Genomic DNA, 10,100 nt, shown 5'->3' with positions numbered 1-10,100 from the left:
CCTTTCTCAGCCCTCAGCTTTCAACAAAAATATCTTCATTTGTGTTCTGAAGATGAACGGAGGTGTTACGGGTGTCCAAAGACATGAGGGTGAGTAATTAATCAAATAATTTTCATTTTTGGGTGAACTAACCCTTTAAGTCCTTGAAGGTTGTGCGCTCTCAATTTTATTCCAACCTCATCAATAAAAATACTGGAAACTCTAAGCAGCTTTTTTCCACAGTAAACTATCTCCTGAAGCCGAAGTCATCTTCATCCATTGAAACCACAGTGGAGCGATGCAACAGCTTTATTGACTGTTTTAGATCTAAAGTCAATAACATTCACTCTTCTATATCTGGCTCTTCCTCCATGTCACCACTGTCCTCCAACCACTCGCCTAGGAGATTGACATCCCTTCAACACTTTACTGAGGTTCAGCAGAGCCACGTTGCGGAAACCATCCAAAAAATGAAGTAGTCCACTTGTACCTTGGATCCCATCCCGACTATTGTGCTCAAGTCGTTCATTCCTATTGTCAGCCCAATCATCACCCAGTTTGTTAATCTCTCTCTTAAAACTGGTCACATCCCTCTTGCCCTTAAAGCTGCTGTCATCCATACTATACTTAAGAAACCAACCCTAGACCCGGAGGTCCTTGCTAAGGCCGATCTCCAACCTCACATTCGTGTCAAAAGTTCTAGAGAAGGAAGCCACCTCTCAGTTCCACAACTATCTAAAAAACAACAACTTAATTTAGATATTTCAATCAGGCTTTCGCTCAGCCCACAGCACAGAAACTGCTCATCTCAGGGTGACAAATTACCTTCTAATGACAGCTGAATTAGGATCACCATCACTGCCCATTCTCCTTGACCTTTCAGCGGCATTCGACACAGTGGACCATCCTCCTGGACTGCCTCCACAATACAGTTGGACTATCTGGAGCAGCACTGCAGTCTTACCTTTCTGACAGGACTGAGTGTGTTATTTTGGGAGAATGTGTCCAGGCTGCTCCCTGTTACATGTGGTGTTCCGCAGGGGTCGGTTCTCGGCCCAAACGTATTCATCCTCTACATGCTTCCCCTCGGTCCTGTAATCGAAGACATAGACTATCTTTTCATTGTTATGCTGATGACATGCAGATTTATCCCAGCTCATCTTTGACAGCCAGGTCATCACTTTCTCCTCCTCAGTTAGAAACCTAGGGGTTTGGTTTGACCCACAGCTGACCTTCAATTAAGCACATTTGTAAAACTTCCTTCCACCACCTTTGAAAACATCTCCAAACTCCGTCCCCTTTTAACCTTTCCAGATGCAGAGAAACTTGTCCATGCCTTTGTCACCACCAGGCTGGACTACTCCAACAGACTCTTCCGTGGGATTTCTGGCAGAAATATCCAGATGCTTCAATACATCCAGAACAGTGCTGCCAGAGTCCTTATGAGAGTCCATAAATATGATCACATAACTCCCATTCTACACTCATTGCACTGGCTCCCTGTTTCGTCCCGGATCGACTACAAAATCCTCCTGATCACACATAAATGCATCACCGGACATGCACCTCCATATCTACAGGAACTCATCACTCTGAAATCCTTCACCTGCACCCGCAGATCTTCCGACCACCTGCTTCTTCAAGTTCCCACCACCAGGCGTAGTACCATGGGGGATCGAGCTTTCTGCTCGGCTGCACCGCGGCTTTGGAACCACCGCCCCAGTGAGCTGAGAGCAGAGCCTGGACCAGTTTAAAGCTGAACTGAACACTTTTCTGTTCAGAAAGGCTTTTATGTGTCGATTGTTTGTATTTTTCTTTATTTTTTTCATTTCAGTGATTAAAACATTAAGATCAACTCTGTTCTTTACATGAAGATATCGTATGACTTCAGAATACATCATGAGTTAATACTTTTATACTGGTTTTGATCAGTTTTTGCAATAAATACTTGTGACTCTACTTTTATTTAGATTTTTACGTGTTTTATATTGTTGAAAAGTGGGTAGGTGTAAGGTAGTAGTTGGGTTAGTTGATCCAAACTAACCCAACTACTACCAAAACAAAATAGCCTATAAATATTCATAAAATCATGTATACTTTTACAAATGCAAAAAAAATAAAAATAAAAATAAATGAATAAATGATGTGTCTTGATCTGACGCATTGGGCAAACAACTGAAATCAACAGAGTTCCCTTCATACCATTATAGCTACGCCTGCATTAAAAATACTTCACTACTGTCCACCTCTGCCATTTAACTGTTCATTATTAAATGCATTTTAGACATACAATGTAAAAATATGTATAAGTATATGCTTGAAGTTTGAAGGACGATTATCTGTGGCTATATCATTGTTCTGCTAGCATGTTTTACAAAATACCAAGGTACTTCAACAAAAACCTTTATTTTGTCAAAAACACTGTGATCAAAATTAGAGAACAATAACCAATGCAGCACAAAAACAAAAAAACAAAAAATACATTACAACTAAAATGTGATGCTTACAGCACTCAAAAATTAGTAGGAGGTATAGAGGCCCTTGCTTTGAATGAGCTCAGCACATCTGCGGCCACAGGACATCACTCACACTGCTCCTGGTGTGATCTTGGTCCACTCTTCTTCCAGTCTCTTCCACAGTTCGGTAACTGTAGTGGGTTTCTTAGCCATAACTTTGTTGCCAATGATTTTACATCAATTTTCAATGGGGTTTATATCAGACTCTGGGCTGGCCATTTCATTATTTCAGTGTTCTCACTTTCAAGGAACTGCTTTACCTGTTTTGCAGTGTGATCGGGGGCATTGTCTTGCATAAAAATTGCGGGCTGATTGGGAGATCCTCGCAGTGAAGGAACCACATGTTGCCGAAGGAGGTTCTGATAAACAGGTTCTGAGGTTCTGCCATGTAGCTGTACGTATAATAGGCCCAACTCCTGCTGCAGAAACATCCCCAAAACCATGCCACTTCCTCCTCCATCTTTCACTGACTTCTTCGGGCACTTTGCGTTCAATCTTTCCCCAGTTTGATGCTGAACATAATGTTTCCCATCAGACACAAATAAATTAAACTTGCATTCATCACTAAAATGAACTTTGGACCAGTTCTCCTCTGTTCACACAACATGCTCCTCAGCAACGGTTAGCCTAGCCTTTTGATTCTTTCTGCTGATGAGAGGCTTGGTCACTGCCGAGTGAGCATTCAGTCTGAATTCTCTTGAATGACAAGACACTGAATGGCGAGACAGATCCTTACTGTGTTCAGCTTTGAACTGGCGAGTAATTCCAGCTGCAGTGTTTAACTGATTCCCCATTGAAAGTCTCTGCATTGTCCTGTCCTCTCGTGCATTGGTCTTGCGTACCTTTTTGGGTACTTGAATGAATTAGTGTCTTTGTAAAGCTTCAATATTCTAGAAATTACAGATTTGGAATGACCAACTTCTTTTGTAATAGCTGAAAGGGTCATCCCTTTGACCTTCATCTGGACAACCCGGTGTCGTAGGGTTTCAGTAACCTTAGAGTGGCCTGCCATCTTGCAAAGTCAGTGAAAAATGGAAAGTTTGCTTCAAATTAAATAGGGAAATTAGCACCAAGTGCCAGATTAACACCCAAAGTTTAAAGGTATTTGTTGTTCTTTAATTTTGACCAGCATTATTTTTCCATTGTCTTATTTAATTTGCATATACAGTACTTCAGAAGATATTTAAGTTGTGAAATATGAAAAAAAAGCCCTTCTGCTCCTGTTAGAGTAATTTGAAAAAGGACTAAGCAGTGTCCTTGTAATTTAGGAAATTGTATGTTGTTCTCTAATTTTGATATCTACTGTATATATGTCGGTAATTTCTTATTCAGCTTAATGTCTAAAATTTATTTAAAAAAAATAATAATATAAAAAATAGCACTTTACAACAAGGATCCATTTGATAAAATTAGTTAACTACATTTGAACATAAACTGACAATGAAAAATAATCTTTAGCATTTTTTCAACATTGGACAAAACATTAAACTGTACTAATACATTAAGTAATACTAACATATACTTTAGATTTTAATAATGAACCTGTGCTGACATGAACTAAAATGTAAAGTTGTATAATGTTAACAAATATTAAAAAAAAAAAAATACTGTAAAAATAATAATAATTGCTCATTGTTAATGATGCATTAGTGTTTAAAGTGTTACCAAAATAAATAATATTAAAAACAGTAAATTACTAAAAAAAAAAAAAAAAAAAAGTGAAAAGGCTGAGAACTGCTGAAGCATGTGTTTTTTTAGGTGTGTGTGTGTGTTTTCTGTGCTTTTATCGATCTACGCAAGGTGAATGAGAAGGCGTATGTGTCAGCCCGCGTGTGAGCGAGATCTCCCCTCTCATGTATAAATTGCCTGGACGGTCATTTGGCTCATGCTTAAATTCCATCTTTAATCTGGCATGGAGGCTGCCTGGTGCTGGCAGCCCAGGACAGTCACAAAATCAATTGCCTAGAAATGACATCTGCCAGGATCAGCCTCAGGAGCGCTCCTAGGTTGCATAAATGAAATCAGAGGTCCTAATTGTAGGCTGATTTATTCACTTGTCTGAGTGCATCATGGCAGATACGCACACTGCCCTCAGCACCCACTAACTGCTTATACTAAAGCATCATCCTTTCCTCTCTGTTTTTCTTTGACTGTCTCTCTTTCTCTCTGAAGCCACTAGTGACAAAAATCACATTCATTAATTCAGAACTTTAGAGGCCAAGGCTAAAATGAAATGAAGTGAACTGTCATTTGGCTCAAGTTTGATAAAAATATTGACGCCTGCAGATATGTGCCTCTGCACCGTCTACACAAAGGAAAATAACTGGATTTGCCAGCTCTTGTTCATTTTGAATGAGCATTTACAAACAGGCACATCTGACACTAAGCCCGTAGCCCTGTGATTCTGGGGAAATGGGTATGCGGCAGGCACATGCAAACGACCTCGGAGCAGGAAGTAAGAAGCTTTGGGAGTGAGACATCATTTCCACCCGAGCGGCGCTGCCTCTGATCCTCCATGGGCAGCTGGTGGATCGCCACCCTGATATTTCCGTCAGGGGGATTAAAGGGGCGACAGCCCAGTGAAACTTTAACCTGCCGCTCTTCTAAATAAAACATTGAACAATGCTGAGTAAAGTGGCACTGAGCCAGAGAGGTATTAAACATTGATGCAGCTCCTGGGTCACAGGAGGAAATGTATCTAAGCTGTGAGTTCCTCTCCATCACCTTTTCTTGCACAGAGGGATGCAAATGCAGATCTTGGGGGTCTGATGAAAGTCTGTGAGGGAGATAAAGTCAGAGAGGAGGGGAAAAACCAGATAAAGAGTTTGGGTCAGGCTGCTGCCCTCTTGCTTTGGGTTTTTGTTTAAAGCTGCTATTTCATTGCAATTAAAATCCTTAACCTTTCCGGGTCAGCTGAAACTTTAAAGTGCAGTCTGGATGCTGGCCTGTTAAATGAAGAGTTGTTTGGGTTTGATGAGTAAAAAGACAATCTGGGATTTAAAGGCAGGGTATATTAGCCTGATGTGGTCATACTCAATTCTAGTCAGAATATGAGTCTGATACTGCTCCATTGAGCTGTGATTATGAGGCGTGTTTCAACCAAACCAGGAAAGACATCAATTGGATAGACCTACAACCAATCAGAGCAACGAAGCAACACATTGTCAAATGTCAACAGAGCTGAACTGCACTGTGTTGCCAAGTCTGCTTTTTTCCCCGCGGGTTGTTTTCTATGTCCGTGGGTTTAAGCGACTATTATGTGATATAGTGACCCATGATTGCGAATTTTAGCAGGCAATCTTGCCAAAATAATACACATTTTACCCCAAAAACGCCATTTTTCCCCCGGAGAACCCCCCGAGAAGCTATATTTTACTCATTTATGGTTCATACAATGTCCTACCTGCCTGTCAACAACAGCATCATATTTCTATACCTCCACGACCCTGCTTGCGCAGACATCACACATCATTAACACGTTTCATGCTATGCAGTTAGACAGACGTGAATCAACAAGCACAGCAAAATAGCAGCCACTTTTTACACAACAAACTTATGATGTGCTCACGGTATAACTACTGTAATTTGGAAGGGATGAAAAGCTGTGATGTTACAATCAGAGCAACGGCAACACTACTAAATGGTAAAATGAATCTGCAGCAGTCAGATGGTGCAGGTCAGAGCTATTGTTTGTGTTTATTCTTGTAATGTTATGTTCTTTGAGGCTATGAGGTACACCATCTCTCATCTTCTGGCGCTTCGCAAACTCTGCTGTCTGTGTTCATGTGTTTTTTAAGGAGATGTGGCATTGGAGACACTCTGAAGGGTGGGTGGGATCTATTTTCAAAGATAGCTTGCTATTGCTAGCCACTCCAAAAATTGCCTACCCTACATAGACAGCTCGTCTAACACAAATGATTGCCTGCTGTATTTTATAATTTATAAACAGGGTTTAAATAGAGATTAGTGGTAGGGGAATAACATGATTTGAAAACAAATTGTTTTTGAACATGTTGAAAATAACTTATGTTTTGTATTATGTTATTCCTCTACCTCTAATCCCCATTTAAGCCATGGGATGGTACCGTGTTGGTACTGTATACTTATATTTGCTATAGATCAGTGGTTCCGAACTTTTTTAGAGTGGCATATCCTGTTTAACATGTGTAACCCTTTCTTCCACTTAGACCAGTCATACCTTTTCCAATAATGTGCAATATTTGGTCCAATATTTGCTCACTGAAATTGATTTTTCGGTGCATTGTTTACTTAAATATGCAATAATATTAAAAACAAAGTGATACTTTTAAACATTCATCTTTCTTATTGAGTGAGTGAGTCATCCATTTATTCAATAAGGGCCCTGCCCCAAATGGCACCCTAATCCCATGCGGTCTTCCTACGAGTCCACACTTTCATGGCATAATGCCGAAAGTTAACTGTCGGGAAGAAGCATCAGTGCGGGCTTGGCAAAAGTGCGCATCGAGGGTACATGTTATATGAAGTGTGCCATTTAGGACAGGGCCAAAGAAGCAAGTGGCGTTATTTATGAATGGGTCATTGAATTATTGTCTCTTACGACTATTTCAAAGCCGCTTTTGCAGTTCTGCTGTGGCTTTCCCTTGAACGATTATTCAACCCATTCTCACTCCCAAGGCTTCAAAATCTGAGACATGGTCAAGTGTCTTCTGTGTCACAATGAAGATGCTAAAGGTGCCGCTAGGCGTAATTGTCCGACACGCAAGGTACTTTGTTGACATATTTGTTGTCTTGTGACCGATTGTGTCATGCTCAAAAGACAGGTGTGATACGATAAGATATTGCAATTAGTGTGTAAAATCTATTTAAATTAAGACAATTATTTAAAAACTGAGAATGAAACCTTTTGTGTTTCATATTCTTTCTGGGAAAAAAAAAGCTTCGGAAAGTGAGCAGCAGTGTTTTAGTTGTAACATTTATGGCATAAATCAATAACGTTTCGGTGTGTGTGTGTGTGTGTCAGACAGCGCAGGACTGTTATTGTTTTTCACAAATTATTGCATTAAATAACTCTTTTTAACATCAAGCTAGTCACATAAGTAACAGTCGCGTGCCCAGTCTATTCTCTGCTTTATGCATCAGCCTAAAACTTACACTTTTCACAATGTTGAAGTAAATTATTAAAATAATTCAGATATTGTGTGCCGTTGCGATATGCATATTGCGGTATGCACATTTGCGATATTTCGATAATTTCGATATATATTGCACAGCCCTAATATGAATGAGTGCATTCACTGAGTGGGGGGATCAACATTTCAGCGAATAAAACATTAAGTATGACTTCAGAGGACTTGGAATGCTTTGTCATTTTATACTGTTTTTGCAATAAATACCTGTGATTGTACTTTATTTGCCTGTTAATGTGTTTTATATTGTTTAGAAGTGGGTAGGTTTGGGCAGGAGTGGGGTTAGTTGATCCAAAATATAAAAGTAGCCTATACATATTCATAAAATCATGTCTGCTTAATGCTTGATCTGACGAATTTTAGCGAACAACTGAAATCAATGGAGTACCCTGAGTCGATATAGCCTATGACTAGGGGTATCTTTAGCGTTTTCATTGTGACACGGAAAGCATTTGACCAAGCTTCAGATTTTGACACCTTGGGAGTAAGAATAGGTTGTGTTATTTCATTGCAAAATAGAGCAATACTATATTCCACCGGTTTCGCAGACAAGGCTTAAGCTAATCTCAGACTAAAATGCATGTTTGAGCTGTTTTAACTGAAAACAACTTGCACTGACATAACATAAAATACGTCAATGTCATTGTTTTGTCTTAAGATGCACACCAGCAATGTTTGCAGACACATTTAAAAAGCTACTTAACTGTCCTAATTGAACAAAAGCCAAATCCTGGCTTAATCTAAGCCTGGTTTCTCTATGAAACCAAGCCATTGTGTTTAAAATTTACATCACTTAATACTCTTTTGTTTGATAAACTCTGTTAAAATCAAAATCATAAAATCATTGTCACATTTGCAATCGTGTGGATATTTGACAAATATTGCATTCTTGCTTGTGTAATATATTATCAACATTAAAAACAAGAACTAACACGGTATGTTAGACTGGGTAACCCTAGCCTGATCTGTCAGGGAGCTGTACATTTATTTCTGCTGCTTCTGTTACACTTTTGTGGGAACCAATCACAGACTGGCCTATCCATCTGCCTTTAACGTCTAACGTTTAACATCTAGCTAACATTTAACATCTGTCTATTGGCAGGTTTAACGATGATAGATAGAGAAGCGATGGGTTGTTGCATGTTGATCACGCCTCTTGTGGTCTGATTGGTTGAAGCACTATCCAATTGCGTACAGAGTAATTTGAATAATGCTTGTTTGTGGCAAGCAGCGAGGCGGGGGACCGTGAGAGCGGGCCGGTGGCGAGTGGTAATGTGCGGCAACTGCGCGACACACCGGTCTCGTCTCACCATGGCGGAGTGACAAGAGTATAAAGGGAGAAGCAAAGACAGTGGAAGACGAGAGAGGACCAGGCCTGGATTTATGTTATGTTTTGTTTACGTTTTGTTATGTGTGTGCAGGCAGTCATCCGTGAGGGGCAGCCCGCGGTTTACTTTCGTTTTGTTTATTTAATAAAAGTTGTTGACTGTTCACTGGTTCCCGCCTCCTTCCTTCCCATCTACAAACCCTGTTACATTGTTGATTACACCTTTTGTGCAGTAGAAAATACAGAGCAGACTACCCAGACCAATGTTATTTGTATAATATTTGAATAATGTTATTGTAATGTCAAAGTTATTCACTGTCAAAGTGACGTCAAAATGAATGGAAGTTAATGGAATGCTAACAGAAGGTTATGGCTTGGTTAGCAATGGCTACCCCTATGGAAGGTACGCTTTCCAGGTGCTCGATTTACTCCCTTGGCCACTCTCCATTGACAAGCATTTACTTCTGTAAAGGCGGCTACTCGGTTGAAGTTTAAAAAGTATTGGATCTTCCCAGAGCCACTCTGGATCTGCCATAACCAGTCACTAACGTCTGGTTGTGACATAATGCGCTGTCTGCCTGTTTCTCACATGGAAATCCATAAAAATAAATGTGCAGGCCACCTCAGTGATAAAACCTAAACTCGTGCATTCGGATTGTGATTTATTCACAGTGGAGTGGAAAGTTTTGTGATCGGGAGCGCACAGCTAACGTGGTCCGTAGCATGATTGTATGCTGCAAATAAAATGTCATATGCTTGCTATGATAAGAACAAATGCTACCATAAATACCATACCTTTTCTTTGTTTTAGTTTTTGAGTGGAGAAATATATTGCTCTTGTAATGTGTCGTTTTAAAGTGATATATACTTGAAAACTCAGATATGTGGATTCGGACAGCAAATACATTACCACACAACCTTGGTGTTTGTCAAAAGCAGTAGGTAATTTGGCCAGGGATTGTTTTGGTCGGGGATTGTACATGGGGGGGTGGGAGACGCACGGTTATACAATCACTGACTAGTCCCTGTAAATGATGGCAATACCTTCCAACCTCACGAGAAACAATTAATGTCCGAATAGGGCTTCAGCCAACTCCTTCACCACTAATG

The sequence above is a fragment of the Pseudorasbora parva genome, chromosome 1 (genome assembly GCF_024679245.1).
Source record: "Pseudorasbora parva isolate DD20220531a chromosome 1, ASM2467924v1, whole genome shotgun sequence".
Taxonomy (NCBI): Eukaryota; Metazoa; Chordata; class Actinopteri; order Cypriniformes; family Gobionidae; genus Pseudorasbora; species Pseudorasbora parva.
This window is presented reverse-complemented; position numbering follows the sequence as displayed.